We start from the raw sequence: 18,931 nt of genomic DNA on the forward strand, positions 1-18,931 counted from the left end.
TGAAATGAGGGGCAATGAGCATTACCACACTGGTCTAAACCACAAAATGACTTGATGCTTTTTGGAGAACTGAGTAAAAGGTCTTTGTGTGTAACTAGGTTTTGAAATAAGTTCAAATGATGTTTTTCTCACAGGACTCTTGTAGGGAAAGAAAGAGGTCTTTTCTGTGGGGTAGAAATAGTCCCAAAGAAGCTAAATTTTTGAATCATTATGCCCAACAGAAAATAATAAGGATGAATTGAATTGTCTGGATGTGTGTGGGCTGGAGCAGGGAGCAGGGAGTCCTTTTGGAGGAAAAGTACTTAAATTATGGGAGGGCCAGAAGGACATGACGGTTCCTTTAGCTGCCATTTTTTAGAAGGTGATGATGGTGAGCATGATTTGGCTAAAATGGAGGTGGGATCAAGGAATGGAGCCTGTGGATTTCATTAAGGGCCCACTAACTTTTCCACTATCATCTGAACATCAAGGAAGTGGCTCGTTGTCTCATAATCCAGCAATGACTTAGAGCAAAGTTCTGATTCCCACCCTTTTGAAAGGAGGCTTTTCCCGACCCCAAAGCTGGGTTGGCTTTTAACTCTGTCAACTAAACTTTGAACTAGCATGTGAAGAGAGGTCATCTGAGGGCGCATTCTCCCGATGATCCAGGCAAGTGAGAAAGCAGGAGCCTTGGATCCAAACAGTGTGAGCACTCCTCATTTTGTGTCGTCATAACCTGGAAATAAAGGACTGGCCATCAACCCCACAGTAACCACCCCAGATCAAATTCTAAATCACCAATCTGGGGTCAATATGGACTGGGTATGATTGCAAGACCTACATTTCCGGGTTCCCATGACATAAAATCAGGAGCGCTTGGATCAAGAATCCCCACTTTTCTGCCAGCCCAGATCATCATGAAAATGTACCTTGAATATGTTCATCACGTCTCCAAGTGCTGTAATACCTGTTCAAGCCTGTGTGCAAACTTAACCACACTTCATGTACTCTACAATTCTGAGACAGAAGCTACATCCATGTAGAGAATAGTGTGCATTTTGGATATTTGTAGATAGTAACCTGTGAAGATAGCATACCTGCAAGTTTTGCTGCACTGGTACCCACTAAGACTTTTGTGCTTGGATGTGACTTCCTATTACAGGTGGCTTCCCATTTCATGTATGCATAGTAAAAACGTCAGAAGAGCTTTGGTGGATCAGACGAAAGCTTCCCCCACCATAGATAACACCTCACCTTCTGTTATTTCCCCACTGTGTCTCCATCTGATTTTTCTCTTTGGGGAAAGTGAGATTATTTCCATTCTTCCTTCAACCAGAGGAGGGAAACACAGCAATACCTTTGCAGTCTATCTTGTATGATACCAATAGATGGGGTTTTGATATTCTTCTTTTTGGAGCTAACAAGTGGGAAAATGGAAAAGAAGAGGCACCAAATAAGCATCAAAGCTTGTTCTGCACACATGAAAAGCTTATCTTGGAGTAGAGGAACTTCAAGGCTAGAAATGGGATCCCTCCTTTGGTTAAGATTGTTTGGTTGGGTTTGACTTGAAAGGGAGGAAGGAACTCGCTCATTAGTCTTCTCTCTATACCTTTATGCATAGCCCTTGAGAGGGTGTAGGTTGATTTGTTTAGGGTGGTGGGGGTGGTGGCAGTCTGCAAAGTGTCCCTGGAATGAGATGGGTTGAGTGAGTGAAATCTCTATAAAGGATACACAGGCTCTGGTGTTTTCTAGAGCATTTTTCAGGTTTGGTGGCAAGAGAGGATTTTATTTCCCTGTCATGTCCACCCCCCAATATATGGTTTAGAGCCATATATTAATAATAATCTTAGCCAAGAAACTGTTGGCTTTAACTGTACCCATAATTTGTGAATTCATCAAAGCTTCTTTCAAAGCTTCTTTAACTGAAGGGCTTTAGGAAATATCAAAATGTTTGTTCACTGAAGAGGAATCCCGTGTTGAGTTACTTTTGTGAAATATGATGGAGACAACCTTTCCACAACCCAATGATTTTGAGTAACTAGGAATTGTTGATAATGAAATTTGCATAACAGAGACTGTATTGAAGTAAAGGATCTCAGACTAGTTCAAAAACATGTGTGTTGACCCTTAGAATAACATTTGCAGAGACAGAAAAATAATGGGTTTTTACTAGGACCCGTCCAACTTAACAAAATAATGTTTGAGCTTTCTAGTTACATGGAACTCCTTTAAAACAATGAATCTGGGGAAGACACGATAAGCAACTGTGCCTTAGAACAGCTGGTCGCAGAACCAACAGAGAGAAGGAAACCTTGGACTTAATTCTGAGGGGTGCCCAGGACCTGGTATGAAATGTCAGAGTTATAGAACCATTGGGGAACAGTGTAGTGTGATCCAATTCAGCTTATATGTGAGTGGAGTATTGCCAAGGAAGTCCCACATGGATATGCTGGACTTCAGAAGAGGAAACTTCCCAAAAATGATGGGACTGGTAAAAAGGAAGCTGAAAGGGAAAGTCAGGAGGGTCAAATCACTCCAGGAAGCATGGAACCTATTTAAAACCACAATAATAGAAGCTCCATTGGAATGTATATTGAGAAGGAGGAAAGGTACCACCAAGTTCAGGAGGACACCACTGCCAGCATGGCTAACAAGTAGAGTCAGGGAAGCTATAAAAGGGAAGAAGACTTTTAGAAAATGGAAGTCCGGCCCAGATGAAGAGAACAGAAAGAAACATAAACTCTGGCAAAAGAAATGCAAGAAGACAATAAGGGATGCAAAAATAGTATTTGAGGAGCATATAGGTAGAAGTGACAAGAGGAATAACAAAAAACTTCTTTAAATATATCCAAGGCAGAAAACCTGCCAGGGAGGTGGTTGGACCCTTAGATGATGAGGGTGTGAAAGAGATTATTAAGGAGATTGCAGAGAAGCTGAATGAGTTCTTTGCATCTGTCTTCATGGTGAAGGATACTGATCATATCCCCATTCCGGAACTCAGCTTCTCAGGCTTGGAGGCTGAAGTACTGGGCCAATTTGAGGTGATGTTCTAAACTGTCTTGAAAAACTAAAAATTAACAAATCACCAGGGCCAGATGGCATCCACCCAAGAGTTCTGAAGGAACTCAGATGCGAAATTGTTGATCTCCTAGCAAAAAAAAGTGCAACTTGTCCCTACAATCGGGCCCTGTACCAGAGGACTGGAAAGTAGCTAATGTAACTCTGATTTTCAAAAAGGGATCCTGGGGGATCTGAGGCAACTACAGGCCGGTTAGTTTAACTTCTGTGCTGGGTAAATTGATGGAAAGCATACAAGGACAAAACAGTTAAACATATAGAAGAACGGACCTTGCTGAAAGAGAACCAGCATGGCTTCTGCAGGGGCAAGGCTTGCCTCATTAACCTTTTGGAGTTCTTTGAGAGTAACAGCAAGCCTGTGGATAAAGAGGATCTGGTTGACATAGTATACTTGGACTTTGTCAAAAAGCTTTTGACAAAGTTCCCTGCCAAAGGCTCTTGAGTAAAGTTAGCAGTCATGCGATAAGGGGATAGGTTCATGTGTGGATTGGTATCTGGTTGAAAGTCAGAAAACAGAGGGTAGGAATAAATAGACAGTTTACACAATGGAGGGGAGTAAGAAGTGGGGCCGCCAGGGATCTGTACTGGGACCAGTGCTCTTTAACTTGTTACCCATAGAAGCTTGAGTTAAGAGAAGTGGCCAAATTTGCAGATGACACTAAACTATTTAGGGTAGTGAAATCCAAAGCAGATTGTGAGGAGCTCCAAAAAGATCTCTCTGAAGTGAGTGACAAAATGGCAAATGCAGTTCAATGTAAGGAAGTGTAAAGTGATGCATATTGGGGCAAACAACCCCAACTTCACACATACACTGATGGAGTTTGAGCTATCGGTGACTGACCAGGAATGGGGTTGTAGTGTGCAGCTCACCCCCTTGCACATGATAAGGGGCCGTGGCCTGGGCTGCCGAGAGCCCGAATGAGCTCTCAGCCCGTCATTTCAGACAGCGTCAGCTGCCTGATAGGACGTTTCCCCCTTTTTCTCCCTCCAGAGAGGGAGAGGAAGCAAAAAACATTATATTGGGCTGTCGGAGCTGCCTGAAATAATTGGTGAAGAATTTGCCCGGGCTCTCGGCAGCCCAGGCATGGGAGGGGAGAGTTCGCTCTGGGCTCCTATGGAGCCCGAGCCATGGGGCCCGGCGGCCTTTTCCCATTGGCAGCCTGGGTTGTTTGAACCCGTTTGCCCAATGGTGGCTCCGCCCCTGGGGCAGACAAATTCATAGAGGACAGGTCTATCAATGGCTATTAGTCTGGTGGCTACAGTTCACCTCTAGCCTCAGAGGCAAGATGCCTCTAAATACCATTTGCAGGGAAGCAACAGCAGGAGAGAGGGCTCGCCCTCATCTTTTGTCTGTGGGCTTCCCATAGGCACCCGGTGGGCCACTGTGCGAAACAGGATGCTGGACTAGATAGGCCTTGGGCCTGATTCAGCAGGGCTGTCCTTATGAGTTCTGTGCAGCCTGAAAGCTCTAATACTACGCAGATAATTTGTATGGTTTCAAATAAAGCCATGATGGTGCAGTTTTTAAAGAATCCTAATATATGTTCCCATCTCCCGCTTCCATCTCACCTTTCAGCCACCCCCACACTTTTGTTCTTCCAGCCCCAGAGGGCTTTTCATTTTGTCAAGGGAGATGCCACCACCTTGCAGGAGCCCCTAGAGTGTTCCTGCCATACAGCTTGTTCCCTAGGGGCTCCATTGTTTTACCTACCTCCTACACCACCTCAAACGGGAGAGTCAGATTATTAACATGTGTAGGCTAATCCAGAGTTGGGGCAGTTTTACCATGAGCCAAGGTAAGACTCCACCATAGGCAAGACATGCTGGGCACCAGTGCGGGAGATGGGCATAGCTAACTTGTAAGGCACATGACACGGAGAGGTTCTCCTGCACAAGCCCATTGCAGTGAATGGGGGCTGCACAAGAGCACCCCTCGTTTCAAAGGAGCTTGTGAATTTGTGCCTCCTACTTGGTGATTCTTGTTTGTTTGAGAATATTTCCAGAATCCCACGAAAGACTGCATCTGAGCAATGTTCTACGGTTTACAGACATTAATAATATCAAATCATGCCCTAGCCAAGGCCACCCACCCAGCTCCCACTCAGAGACCTCTTACAAAATAATTATAGTATTTATATTGTTTACTTATATTCAAATAGATGTGTATACAGTACTCAGAAAATATATAGAGGAAGACCATAGATACGGGATAAAACAAAACAACTCCTTCAGAGGGGAAAAACACAACGGAGGAGTCACTCTCCAACTGTATGTTCCTTTCTTTTCAAAGCATACCCCCCTGCCCCCCCCCAAGTATTCCAGACTTGAAGAATTGCATCTTCCTTGTTTATATGTTGCATTTATATGTTGCTTTGCTTCCACAATGAAACAGGTAGCATGCATGGAGGAATTCCCAAGCAGTCTGCCATCCATACACTTCCCGGATCGAAACATATTTAGTTTCAGCAAGGCTGCTGCATTGTGTGCCATCAGACTATGCTTGTGATTCCGGAGCTGTTTGTTTCCTGTACACAAAATAAATGTTAATCCATGATGATGTGGGGAGATTGTGTCAGTGTGCTCCATCTAGCATCCGCTATTGTGTGTCCTCCTCACAGATGTGACTTGCATAGGTTTAGGGTGATATGAGAGGGAGGCAACACACAAAAGTATTAGATAGCTAAGAAAAATTACAGTCTTGAAGTACCTTAAGGACAGACATCTTTATTGCAGTACAAGCTTTCATGGACTACAGCTCAGTGTACAAGACTCCTGAAGTGTTACCCACAGTTAGCTGTATGGTGGACTGCACTCCACAAAGGCTTGTGCTACAATTAATGTGTTCATCTTTAGTGTGCCACAAGATCCTTTGTTGCATTTGCTGCAGTAGGCGAATACAGTTAGCCCTCTGGACGATAACTAGGAGCTTCTAATACAGAACGACAAAGAGACTGGTGGCTTGCAGCTGGAAGGCAAACAAACTTATGTGATTCTTTGTAGACAGCTGAGTTCAGAGAAAGCACTCCCACCCAGGTGAATGATAGAGATGGTTTATCAGAACATCTAGAGAGGTATGTAGTGATATTAGCCTGCAGCAGCCAAACCAGCAATGTGGTTTTGTGGCACCTTGAAGATGAACACATTTATTGTAGCATATACACTTTTGTGGACTACAGTCCACTTCATCAGATGCATGAAGCATAATCCTCAGTAGGCTAGTATACGTCAGTATATATACAGAGAGAGAGATAAAACTAGAAAACCTCAGAATCCAGTGCAAGAGGAAATGTGAGGGGTTTGGCCTCATGACAGCTTAAAAGTATACAAGGTAAACATGGTAACGGTTCACAATTTGTGGAAACAACCTCCTCTTAGCAGTGCTAAGTTTATTAATACTTTACTGTTGTTTAAAAAACACACCACCCAATGTCAATTCAGGCTTGCTGTGATGGTGTCAAGTCTTGTTATATATTCTAATTCAGCTGCTTCATGCGCTAGTCTCCTGAAATAATTTGGTTGAAGAATTGTCACTCTGAGTTCTGCAGCAGAGTGTCCCAGAAGATTAAAATGCCCTCCCACTATTTTCTGCATGTTGCTACTTCTAAACTCAGATTTGTGTCCATTTATTCTTTTGTGTAGGGAGACTGATGTGTTTACCCCATGTAGACAGCAGCAAAACACTATCGGCAGGCAATAGCATATATCCTGTTGGAGGATCAGCAAGTGAATGAGCCCCTGATTGTTTTGCTGACATTATTAAGTCCCTCAAAAGTATTGCCGCCTGAGTAGATATGGGTGCAGAGCTGGTGCTGGGGTTTGCGGCAAGGAGACTGGTCCTTATGTTTGCATCTCTGTTACATTGTTGCTGAGAATAAAGGTTTACAGACAAGATCTTGTGCATGTTTTTAAAAACTTTTAATTAGATTTGTATTATTATATTCTGATTTAATATTTTTGTTTTGTAACTGTTTTATAGTTTTAAATGTTTTGTAAACCACCTTGAGATTGTTTTAATGAAGGGCAGCATTTTTAAAAACTCTTAACAAACAAACAAATAAATAAACAAATAAAATATCTTAAGACTTGGCTGTAAGCAAGGGCAGACTTACCATCTGAGGCCTATGAGAAAGTAGTATGTTGTCGGGGATGTGCTGAAGATCGTCCATTCCTTTCATGAGGAAAAGTGAGGCAGTTGCCTCAAGTGGCAGATGATTGGGGCGCTGGCAGGGCAGCATGATCTAAAGAAGGGCATTGTAGAACTGGAAAAGGTGCAGAGGAGGGTAACTAAGATGATCAGGGGCCTGGAGCACCTTCCCTATGAGGCAAGGCTACAACACTTGGGGCTACTTAGTTTAGAAAAAAGACGACTGCGGGGAGACATGATAGAGGTCTATAAAATCATGCATGTTGCAGAGAGAGTGGATAGAGAGAAATTCTTCTCCCTCTCCCATAACACTAGAACCCGAGGGCATCTCATGAAATGGATTGCCAGGAAATTTAGGACCAACAAACTGAAGTATTTTTTCACACAACAAATAATCAACTTGTGGAATTCTCTGCCACAAGATGTGGTGACGGCCAACAACCTGGATGGCTTTAAGAAGGCTTTAGATAACTTCATGGAGGAGAGGTCTATCAACGACTACTAGTTGGAGGGCTATAGGCCACCTCCAGCCTCAAAGGCAGGATGCCTCTGAGTACCAGTTGCAGGGGAGTAACAGCAGGAGGGAGGGCATGCCCTCAACTCCTGCTTGTAGGCTTCCAGCGGCATCTGGTGGGCCACTGTGCGAAACAGGATGCTGGACCAGATGGGCCTTGGGCCTGATCCAGCAAGGCTGTTCTTATGTCTGCTGCCACTGCTATCAGAGCAGCTCTTCAGGACCAATCTGGCCATTGCAAGCTCTGTACAGAGCACCTCTTTTCATACTCTTGCAAGAAGCATAAAAGAAGAGGAGGCTACAGCAGACTTCCCTCCTCCCTGCCCCCCATTCGATTTTTAGAGTTTGCAAGCATCAAAGGAGCTGGCCCCCATGAGGGTCATGGGGAAAGGCGGCAATGAATTCCTTGGGCTACTATACCTTGGGCCACCCCTGCATTTATGGTATATTGGTGTGGTTTTAGCTGAGAGCTGAAGGTGACAACCAGTGACAACCACTGTACCCTTCTGCTGCCCACCAAGGACAAACCGGTCAGTCTTCACACAGAAGTAGAGACTGTAGACAGAAAAGTCAGCTACAAATCGGAAGTTAGAAATGGCAAGATGCAGAAACCAGTGGAGTGACATTTTAATTTTCCAAGACACTCTGCTGCAGAACTTAGAGTGACAATTCTTCAACAGGATAATTTCAAAGAGAGGCCAATGAATAAATTTAACTTCCCTAAATGCCTGCCTGGAAGTGGTAATGGGCTGGATGCAGAGGTGCTCTTACCCCTGGTCTTCCGGACCGAAGTCCAGGGCCTCCACAGCTCTTGGGGGCCTCCAAATCTTCTTTAGTTTGTCCAGGGTGGTGTGCTCACCTAGTGATGCTTAATTTTCAGCAGAGGGAGGGCCGCCAAAGGCCTTTAGGTCCAGGCTCCAAAATTACCTAGGTTCACCTCTATCTGGATGAGGGAGAACAAACTGAGGCTCAATCCAAGCAAGATGGAGGTACTAGTTGTTAGGAATGTGCAGAAAACCGGTTTGGCCCGTTTGGTTCAAATTCAAACCAGCTTTGAACCAGGGTGGTTAGATTTGGTTTTGCTCGAAATCCCCCGCCCCCAGTTCGATTCAAATTCGAACTGGTTCTGCATAGGGTATAATGGGAACTTGAACCAGCCCATTATTCCCTATGTGGAGCACCTAAGGGCAGAAAACCAGGGTGGGTGGTAGGCACCCAGGGTGCCTAGCACCCACCAAACCCCAAAGCAATCAGACTCTCCTGTGATTATTAATGAATTTTTGAAGATTTTTTCAGTTTTTGCATTTATCTCATAGGGAATAATGGGGATTTGAGGATGCCCCATTCCCCACATTTTTGGGGGGTGCCTGGGCACCCCAAATTGGGTCTGGGGGCACAGCAGGTTGTGTCAGAACACACACCCCCGCCAGGCAACCCCAAGTCAGTGGGGTTTACAGGGTTTTCCCCAGGAATGTTTAAGTTCTGGCCTCTCTTAACAGTCTATCTCAGAGTGGATTCTCTGGTTTGTATATAATATTATGAAAAAGTCTTCAGAAGGGCTGCCTGGGGGGAGTTCTGGCACAACCTGCTGTGCCACCAGACCAACTTTGAGGTGCCTAGGCACCCTCAAAAGTGGGGGAATGGGCTGGATGGGCCACCTCAAACCCCCATTGTTCCCTATTGGAGAAATGAGAGAAAAAAAGCAATTTAAAAAATCACAGGCGTGCCCATTGCTTGGGGGTTTGGTGGGTGGTGGACACCCATGGGTGCCTACCACCCACCCCGGGTTTGTGCCCCTAGCAGGCCACACTACCACCACATAGTGACACAATTAAAAAGACACTGAGCTAAGAACCAAAAAAACCACCACAGAAACTGACCTGCTGCTGCTATGCCCGCACAACTGCAAAGCCAAGGGAACCAAACCAAACAGCACAGACTACACAACAGCCACACAAACCAACAAGAGACCTATCAAGACTGCGACACAAGGCAGTAAAACCAACCCGGCATTACACAAACTGCAAAGAAAGAGGGGCAAGGCAAAAACACACCATGGTGAAGGCGGAGAACTTAAAGTAACACACACAAAACTTTTTTTTCCCTGATCTTCTCTTCTGGCATGCGTTTTGCAAAAATACAGCCAGGTCTGCCAAGCAGACTCTCACCAGCAGCAGGCCAGAAGGAAGCCAGGGAAGACTGCAACCACAATGATTTTGCTAGGCCAGAGGCTGGCTCTGGTGGCGCAGTGGTAAAACTGCCGCCTTGTAACCAGAAGGTTACAAGTTCGATCCTGACCAGGGGCTCAAGGTTGACTCAGCCTTCCATCCTTCCGAGGTCGGTAAAATGAGTACCCAGAATGTGGGGGGCAATATGCTAAATCATTGTAAACTGCTTAGAGAGCTCGGGCTATAGAGCGGTATATAAAATGTAAGTGCTATTGCTAAGTGCTAAGTGCTTTAAATAGGATTTGAAACTCCCTCCTTTGAGAGCCCTCACCTTTGCCATCCCCTCTGGCCAATAGGGTGCCAGTTTTCAAGGACTGGCACCACTCCAGAGCCTACCACAGAGAGACGAACTCATCTGACCAATCCGGAAAACATGAGCTCAGCAAAGGAAAACCAAGCAAAACAAGTGACACAAAATGGAGGATAGGACCTAAAATGTCATCTAGAACCTTCAAACTGGTTCAAACAAGTTTGAATTCGAACTGGCTCTAAAAGGTTTTAAATAGGGTACAATGGGGATTCTAACCAGCCCATTATTCCTCATGCGGAGTACCAAGGGGCACAAAACTGGGATGAGTAGTAGGCACCCAGGGATGCCTACCACCCACCAAAAACCAAAGCAATCAAACACTCCTGTGATTATTAATGATATTCTGAAGGTTTTATCAATTTTTGCATTTCTCCCATAGGGAATAATGGGGATTTGAGGAAGCCCCATTCCCCACCTTTGCGGGGGTGCCAGGTATGGTCTCAACTCCCCCCAGACAGCCCCAAGTTTGGAGAATTTATTGTTTTTTTCCCTAAAAATAACTGTTAAAAGTATTTTTTCCTTTCATTTCAATGCATAGGAGTCTCTCCCTATTCATAAGTAGAACTGTGTGTGACCTTAATTGCTGTGAACTCTGAGTTCACAGAATGAACCCCTTGGTGCCTACCACCCACCCCAGTTTTGTGTCCCTAGGTACTCCACATAGGGAATAATGGGCTGGTTCAAGTCTCATTATACCCTATGAGAAAAATAATAAAAAAATTCAAAAAATCATTAAAAATTGTATGAGTGTTCGATTGCTTTGGGGTTTGGGTGGTAGTTGGCACCCATGGGTGCCTACCACCCAACCCAGTTTTGGAAGCTTGAACAATTTCAAACCGGTTTGAACAGAACCAGGCTCTGTTAGGTTCGAACTCGGACTGGCATTGCAAGTTCAGTGCCCTGTTTGGTTCGAGTCTGAACCTTCGAACCAAACCAGTTCAAATTCAAACCTGTTTGCACATCCCTACTAATTGTGGGAGGCCAGAACTTGGGAAGTGGCTTAGATCTGCCTGTTCTGGATGGGGTTACATTCCCCCAGAAAGAGCAGGTACCTAGTCCGGGAGTAATTCTAGATCCAAACCTCTCCCTGTTCTCTCAGGATAAGGCAATGGCTAGGAGGGCTTTATTAGTTTTGGCTGATATGCCAGCTATGTCCATTTCTAGAGACAATTGTCGTTAAAACAGTGGTCCATTTGCTGGTAATGTTCCAGCAAAGACTATTGCAGTGTGCTCTGCGTTGGGCTGCCTTTGAACGAGGTCCGGAAACTGCAGCTGGTACAGAATGTAGCAGCCTGGTAGGTCTCTGGGGCCGAAGAGATCATATTACACCCATTTTAAAAGAACTACACTGGCTGCCAATAAATTTCTGAGCAAAATATAAAGTGCTGGTTATTTCCTATAAAGCCCTGAATGGCTTGGGTCCAAGTTATTTATGAGAATGCCTTCTTCTTCATGAACCCCACCACCTCTTAAGATCATCTGGGGAAGTCCAGTTGCATTTGCACTGACTCAGTTGGTAGTGACTCGAAACTGGGCCTTCTCTAGGGTTGCCCCGGGACTTTGGAACGCACTTCCTAACACAATTAGAGCCTCCCCTTCTCTGGATGTTTTAAAGAAGGACCTGAAAATATACCTGTTTAGTCGGGCTTTTAGTTTATAGTTTCAAGTTTTAGAGGTTTTATCTGTATTTTAAACTGTTTTAATTGTACAGTATTAACGTATCTTTAGACTGTGAATTCCCCAGGCACTTTCGTATGGGGCAGTATAAAAATGTGTTGAGTGAATAAATCGACTGATTTAGAATGTATGTTGAAGCTTAATACCATCACAGCAGGCCTAAATTGAGACAAGGGGTTTGTGTGCTTTTAAATCAAATGACGATATTAAACAACTTAGCATTGCTAGGAGATTATCACCAATTTTGAGTGGTCACCTTGCTTTTAAGCTTGTCATGAGGCTGGACCTCTCACATTTCCTTGTACATTTGATTCTACTGTTTTCAGTTCTTCCTCTCAATACCCATATATGTATCGTATATTGGCCTGTTGAGGATTACACTACATGCACTTGATGAAGTGGACTATAATCCACAGAAGCTTGTGCTACAATAAATGTGTTCATCTTTAAGGTGCAATAAAACTCATTGGCTTTGCTGTTGTAGGCTAACCTGGCCATCCCTCTGAAAGTTCTAATAAAGCCATCTCTATAATACACATGGATGGGGGTGGTGGTACTTTCTTGGAACTCAGTTATCTACATATACACCTCCAAGAGGCTTATTTCCCCTTCAGTCAAGTTTGATCTTCCAGTTCTGAAGGAACTCTCATGTCTTATTCCCTTAGAGGAGCTTCCTTGACACGGTGGCAGCCTTTATGGCATTCTTGTGAGGGATCCTACCCCTTCCCCAGGGAATATGCTTTTCTCTATTTCCCACACCACAGTGGACAAAAGGTATCCTGGCATCTCTTCATATCCTGTAGTGCTGGCTCATATCAGCCTTTGTCTTTGTTGGAAATTCTCTGTGGTGAGAGAATCCCTTTCTCGTTATAGCAGAGTGCACAGAGGCACAACACACAGCGGATTTAGTTAGGCATGCGTGTATCCTGAGAGTAAAGTAACTTGGAGCCAATTCATAGTTTCAAATCAATATAAAAGGCATTTATTAAGGAACTCCATTCTAGATAGGAAAGTGAGGATTTAGGATCTCTAATCTATCTATCTATCTGGATGCAGGTGGATTCTGCATCCTCTCTACACATTTGGTGCAAGGAGAGGAACTTGCCATGTTGCAAGGTAAACGGCCAGGTAGCAAGAGAGAGAAGGAGGAAGGAAGTTTGAATCCCTGAGATTAGCAATCTACATTTCAAAGGGATAGCATCAGAGCAGTGGAGAAGGGATGACAAATATCTTGACCCTCTAGCCCTCTGACTTACTAGTCTGTCCTCCACTGTCTGAGGCAAGAGACAGCGCAAAGTCCTTTAACTTTCCAACACCCCCTCTCGATGTCTCGTGACTCAGCTCACAAGATTCATTTTCTCTCTTAGCTTTTCAAAGCAGGGTCTTGGTAGTGGCTTAGTGAGTATGTCTGCAAGCATTTCATTTGTCGGGCAGTAGATCAGCTTGATTAGTCCATCCTTCTGCAGACTTCTCACTATATGGTACTTCATATCAATATGTTTGGTACTCCTCTTTACATCTTCTTGTTTGGAGAGTTGAATGCAGCTTTGGTTGTCCTCATACACTGGTATGGGCTGTGGTACCTCTGTACCTAGGTCCTTCAGTAGTTGACACAGCCATTGTCTCTCGTGACAGCCCTGTGCAGCTGATACATATTCCGCTTCAGTGGTTGATGATGCTACTATGTCTTGTTTTCTGCTTGACCAGCTTATCGCTCCATCTCCATAGAAAATTATGTAACCACTGGTGGATTTCCTATCTGTTATATCTCCACCCCAGTCTGCATCTACATATGCTTCTAGTTTTGGTTGACTGTTAGCTGGCAGCTTGAGCTTAAAGTGTGCAGTACCCTTTAGGTACCTAACAAGTCTTTTAATTGCATTCCAGTCCTTGACTGTTGGTGATGCAGTCTTTCTGCAAAGTAAGCCAACTGCTGTGCTAATATCTGGCCTAGTGAGTGTACTAATGTATAAAAGCTTACCCAATGCTTCACGATATCTATGGTTGTCAGATAGTGGCTCCGTTTGATCTTCTTGCTTTATGTAGTTCACTTCCATTGGAGTTGGTGTAGGATTTGCATTTTCCAGTCTGAGCAAGTTTATCAAGTCTTTGATTTTCTGTTCTTGGTTGATCAGGAAACTTCCATCTTTCTCTCTTTGTACTTGAATGCCCAAGTAGTGTGCAGTGTTGCCAAGTTGCTTGACTTCCACATCTCTGTTCAGATGATGCATTATTTCCTTGCTGTCATCTGGATTTTCATAGGCAAGAATCAAATCATCAACATACGCCAAAATGTAAGTCCACTTGCCATCTATGCATCTTGTGTATAGACAGGGATCTGCGTTGCTTCTTTTGAAGTTTGCTTGAAGCAGCATATCATTCAGTTTTATATTCCATTGTTGTTGCATGTAAATGTCCTCTTTTAGTTCACCATGCAAGAATGCAGTTTTCACGTCTAGGTGTTCAACATACATTCCTTTGGCAGCAATACTTAACAGAGTCTTTACTGTGGTATGTTTAACCACTGGTGCAAAGGTTTCATCATAATCTTCTGGTTGTGGTAACTGGGATATTTCCTCCCATGATGAAGGTTCTGGTTGTTCCGCTGTTCTTGCAAGGTAGGACAGCCTCTGAGCTGGAACACCTCTATTTGAGTGCGTTTATCGCTTCACCTCACCCTCTGTGGTCTCTCCCATTACCTCAGGTGCGTCTGGTGGATCGCTGGGGGTCTCTGTGTCGAGTGTGGTTGGTTCTGGATCTGCTGTCTCCTCCTCCTCAATTCCTCTGAGATCAGGAAGCATAATCCAGTCATCAGGGTGCTTTGTCTGGTTGCTTGCTTCGGTATAGGCCCCCTCTGAAGGTGTAGCTCTTTCATTCTCTTCAAAACACACCGCTCTGCTTATGGTTATCCTGTTGGTGTCAGGATCCAGAATTATGTTGGCTTTGGATTGTGCTGCGTAGCCTACAAAAATCCCTTTTGTGGCCCTAGCCCCTAACTTATTCCTTTTTTCCTTTGGGATGTATGAGTAAGCTGTGCTCCCAAAGACATGCAGGTGTGTCATTGACGGCTTATGACCATGCCAAAGTTCACAAGGTGTTGTTTCTATAGGCTTTGTGTGCATTCTGTTTTGTATGTATGTAGCAGTCATGATGCCTTCTCCCCAGAATTTCTGTGGGAGGTGTGCATCAGCAAGCATGCATCTTACCATGTCCAGTAGAGTTCTGTTCTTTCTTTCTGCGATTCCATTTTGGGACGGGCAGTAAGGTACCGTAGTTTGATGCACGATTCCATGTTCTCTCAGGAACTGCTGTGTGGCGTTGGACATATATTCTCCTCCATTGTCTGTGCGTAGGATCTTTGGCTTCCAGCCAAATTTGTTGCTTGCCATCGCCACATATTCTTTTAATTTCTCCAGCATTTCTGATTTTTCCTTCAGTAGAAAAACACACGTGTATCGTGAGAAATCATCTGTTATTGTTAGAAAATACTTTTGATTACCTATGGTTGCTGGTAATGGTCCAGATATGTCGCTGTGGCCCAGGACTATTGTGCATTTGAGACAGGGTGTGCCAAATGCCACCTGTCCTTGTACACACCCTCTTACCCTTTTTAGCCTACTTTCCAGTAGGCTTATGAGATCATCCAGCATTCTGCGTGTGTGTCTGTGTGTCCCCCCACCTATCAACTTTGCAGCACCTGGAACAATATGAACCAAATCAGGTACGGTTGTAGGGACACCTCAGTGGTGTAGTTTGTGATGATGCCATCCACCCCGATCCAAGATGGCAGACATGTAAACTTTTGAGGCACAAGTGGGCTAACTTGTGAACCACCTAACCAATTTGAATCAAATTTACTACAGTTGTAGAGACACATAGGAATGCCCAAATGGCATGGTGTGTGATGATGTCATCCACTCCAATTCAAGATGGCAGCCACATGAACTTCTGAGGTGTGAGCAGGCTAATTTGTGGACTGTCTACCCTATTTGAACCAAATTGGGTACAGCTGCAGTGAGTGACACACAAGGACACCTCAGTGGCATAGTTTGTGATGATGTCATCCACCTCGATCCAAGATGGTAGACGCCTGAATGTTTGAGGCGCAAGTGGGCTAACTTGTTGACTGTCTAACTGATTTGAACCACATTACGTACAGTTGTAGTGAGTGGAAGGCAGGAAGAGCTGTTTCTGGCTGCGCTGCGAATGCAGCACTGGCCCCGATCTAGCTCCTCAATGGGGCCGTGCGGCCCCATTCGAGAGTTAAATGGCCAGGAGTGACTCTACCTGCCTTTAAGGCAGGGAGAGCCACATCTGGCCACACTGCGAATGTAGCGCTGGCCTCAATCTAACTCCTGAGCGGGCCTTGTGGCCCCATTTGGGATCTAGACCACGCTCCTGCAGCTGACGTCAGACATGTGGGGTGTGTCTTATTACCTGCGTCTGATGTCAGATGTAGGGGGCAGGGCAAGGGGGGCCACCGCAGCGGCTGGACATGGGCCGCCGCTGGCCTCCCTCCGCTAGTGATGTAGAGACAGTGAAAGGAAAGTAGGCTGATTAGTTCTAACTAGAACAACTTGTTTCTTCTTCAGATGACAGCAGTGATAGTTATTGATTTCATGCATGTGCAGGCACTCACACAAACCTACTCACCTCCGCCTCTTTTGTGGCAGTGATAGCTGCCACCACATACTACATGCACCCTCTTCTACCTCCTCCCTCCCTCACACTGGGCTGATTATGAAAAGGAGGTGGAAGCAGAATTCACAATCCGCCCAGTAATGCATAAAGAGGGAGGTGGAAGGGTGTGTGCTGTATATGGTGGCAGCTCGTATGTGGTGGCATTATGCCCCACTCCAAGGCCGGTGGCACTAACAGAGAGGAGGCGGAGGTCAGGAAGAGGAGGCAAAGAGCTGCTGCTGTGGCTGGGAGTGGCGGAGGAAGGCAGATGAGGTAGCAGAGAGCAACAAAGATCATCTTGTCACTTGGCTGACACCCCAATAATCCACTGTCTGAAGTGACTGCCTCACCTTGCCTCACAGAAGGACCACTCCAGCACAGGGTCAAGACAAACTATTCCCAAATGTAGTCTCTCTCATACATTCTGATCTAGAGCTGTTAAGCAACAGTTACGTTTTTTGGGTCAGGGACGGGCAACTGAAGAGGTATGAGAAAAAGCACAAGCAGGCTGAGTGCAGAAGAGAATGACAAGCATTCTCTTTTGTATCCGGCTTGCTTGTTTGTATAGAGAAAGGTAGTCTTAGGAGACCTTAGAGAGAGGGCTCACCACCAGATTGTGGAACAGATTTGCTTGTGGGTTGAAGTGTACCAACTCGTTTCTCTCTCTCTCTCTCTCTCTCTCTCTCTCTCTCTCTCTCTCTCTCTCTCTCTCTCTCTGCCTCACTAAAAAGGCAACTTGGACACGCAAATGGTTTGTGTCCAAGTTGCTTTTGTAGTGGGGGGTGGGGGAGAGTGAGTGAGTGAGTATCTCTTGTCTGTCTGGTCAGGTCAAGAGGATATGTTCAGAACTTCTGTTCCCCTGTCCTAAGCACAGGGACCGACCTTGCAGAAGAGATATTTGTCTTGTATTCCTCTGCACCAGGACTTGGGAATTCCTCAAAGCTGGTCTAGTAGTGGACTTCCTGAAGGTACCTAGCTGACCACTGTCGGAAGTAGGCAGCTTGAATCAATGGATACTTGGTCTGACTCAGCAGGGCTGTCTTTGTTCTGCCAACTTCACAACTCTGTTTTGTGTCTCTCATTCCAACCTCATTTCTTGCTTTTTGTTTTGAACCAAGAAAGGCAGATATAGTATCTTCTAGGATTTGTGTCAAACTGCCAAGACCCAAGATTTCCTGCAGCATGTAAGATCCAGTTTTCCCATTTCCTGGAAGAAGTTCTGTGCATTTAAGAGCCTTATGTTAGGCAAAAATCCAAAAGGTGTGACATTTCATGGCATAGAAATGCAGCAGTAAAGACAGTTGCACCTGTTGGATTTCTGCCTACCGTGCTGCTGTTAAAGGCACTGGGGTGGAGGAGAACTGGTAATGCTACTTGCATCCTGCTGCTAGTTGGAACATCCTAGCACTAAAAATAGCACTTGTTCTCTCCTCCCACAATAATGATTGTTTCTAAAATGATAATCCAAATCTGATTCTCTTATATATTAAAATATCAGGGCACGCCTGATATCTATAGCATGTATTGGGTTTAAATCAGTTTCAGCATTTTTACAGACAGGCCTTGAGGGAAATACATTTGGAGATGTCTCGAGGCTTGGAAAGGGTGGGGGGGAACAACGCCTGCATCAGTCTATAAATAAATGATCCCTCCATGTGGTACTTAGTAATATCGCTGCAGTTGGGCTGCTGTGTAATTTGAGCATTAACTGAGCCAATCTGGGTCCATCTCTCTTTCTCTTCCAGCCCCCCCCCCCATCTCCTGCACCCCTTCCTGTTATTTCGAGTGCAATTAGAACTACAATATGGTGACATGCACACTCAGCTGAACTCTGGCATTCTCTGCCTGCTTTGAACAGTGTGCTCTGTAGTTAATGGTCTTTCTGGGTTTCCCCCCCCCTTAAACAGAAAGAAAGAAAGAAAGAGTCTTGAATGAGAAGAGCTCTAGCCAAACCTGTTGATATATTTTTAAACCTTATGAAGATCAGAGCAGAAGAAGAAAAGTACCCAGAAGTGGAAGCTTTGGGATTTTTTCTTTCCTCCCCTGATGACATATCATTGTTGCAGAGGTTAAATTATCTGCTAGATGAAGAGGGATGACCCCTCATTAGTTTATTTATTTTATTTATTTTTATTTTTACATTTATATACCACCTTTCATTAAAAGAAAACCCCAAGGCAGTTTACAAAAGTTAAAACATACAATAAAAGGGCAATAAAAAATAAAGCTAAAAAATATAGAAACATATAAAAACAGGCATAAAAACAATACAACAGGTAAAAACACACAGAAGCCACAGTAAAAACGATTATGTAAAAGCC

The 18,931-nt window shown here is 44.6% G+C and overlaps 1 protein-coding gene and 1 long non-coding RNA gene across 4 annotated transcripts in view; both read left to right on the forward strand.

The window, feature by feature from the left end:
* The window catches only part of KCNH3 (potassium voltage-gated channel subfamily H member 3), a 99,175-nt gene that overhangs the window by 12,690 nt on the left and 67,554 nt on the right, over window positions 1–18,931 (forward strand). The gene's annotated exons all lie outside the window — the stretch shown is intronic.
* LOC128347633 (uncharacterized) lies at window positions 5,227–5,614 on the forward strand. Its single transcript, XR_008317629.1, has 2 exons — window positions 5,227–5,325; window positions 5,450–5,614. It is a non-coding gene; the product is annotated as an uncharacterized LOC128347633 (long non-coding RNA).

This window comes from Hemicordylus capensis, chromosome 2 (genome assembly GCF_027244095.1).
Source record: "Hemicordylus capensis ecotype Gifberg chromosome 2, rHemCap1.1.pri, whole genome shotgun sequence".
In the NCBI taxonomy this organism is placed as follows: Eukaryota; Metazoa; Chordata; class Lepidosauria; order Squamata; family Cordylidae; genus Hemicordylus; species Hemicordylus capensis.